General features: G+C 30.0%; 1 protein-coding gene across 1 annotated transcript in view; it reads left to right on the top strand.

The window, feature by feature from the left end:
- Positions 1 to 356, top strand: part of pals1b (protein associated with LIN7 1, MAGUK p55 family member b) — a gene marked incomplete in the record, with an annotated part of 27,567 nt that extends 27,211 nt beyond the window's left edge. The window contains 1 exon segment of the mRNA XM_014015479.1: positions 1 to 356.
- Positions 357 to 939: the final 583 nt, after the last annotated feature.

Raw genomic sequence — 939 nt, 5'->3', positions numbered from 1 at the left:
AGATTATTCAGCTGGGGGGATTAGGCTTTAAAAAATGCTTCCAATTAAAACATGAAGCCAAAACCTCTTCAGATAAAAATTAATTAATTAAAAAGTGGTAGAAGTAGAATTTTGTGCATTTAGTGCAACGTTTTCCACTCAGAACATGAAATCTGCTGTAGCCTGCATAGTTTTGGGAGTATTTTGAAACCAGTATCAGTATTTTTACTACAATAAGACTGACCTCAGGTTGGTATTGTTACACTAAACATGTAAAGCTGAGATTGTTTTATACCGGTGTAGTATGAATACAACTTTATTAAAATGTGTACAAAAAGCAACAAATGCATAATTTCAATAATTTCAGTAAAAAAAAATGAACAAGTGAAGTTGCATCATTTTGCAGTTTAGAAACTATTTAGTGCTCAAGATTCCTGCAGATCCTTAAAAAGCATTAAAAGGCTTCATCAGATTCATCAATCCAAAAATAAGGCCTTAATTAGCCTTAAAATGTCTTAAATCAAGCTTTCAGAGGTCTTAAAAAACATTGTAGCTAAATAGGATTATTGTAATTCATCTCTAATTTTTAAATAATTGGTAACATTTATTTAGTATTTAAAAATAATTTACTGAATGCCTCTCAAATTATTTTATTAAAGTTAACAAAATTCTGTTTTGTTAAAAATAAACATTTGGGTAAAATTGTTGCTAAGTTTTTTGGGGGGAGTTTTGTCCTGATGCATCTCATCTCACCACAATCTTTCCTTTTTGATTTTTTTTTTACGTATTAGTTTTTTGTGAAATTGGTCTTAAAATAAATTTCAAGTGGCATTAAAGAGGTCTTAAAAAGTCTTAAATTTAGCTTGTTTTAAGCTGTAGCAACCCTGGTGCTGCTAATGACAAACATTAGAAATTAGGGGAAGCTAACCGCTAAAACAGCTGTCACTGTTTCCAAAGTTA

Source organism: Austrofundulus limnaeus, unplaced genomic scaffold (assembly GCF_001266775.1).
Source record: "Austrofundulus limnaeus strain Quisiro unplaced genomic scaffold, Austrofundulus_limnaeus-1.0 Scaffold129, whole genome shotgun sequence".
Classification (NCBI taxonomy): domain Eukaryota; kingdom Metazoa; phylum Chordata; class Actinopteri; order Cyprinodontiformes; family Rivulidae; genus Austrofundulus; species Austrofundulus limnaeus.
The sequence above is the reverse complement of the archived record's forward strand: the minus strand, read 5'-3'. Positions and strand labels throughout refer to the sequence as shown.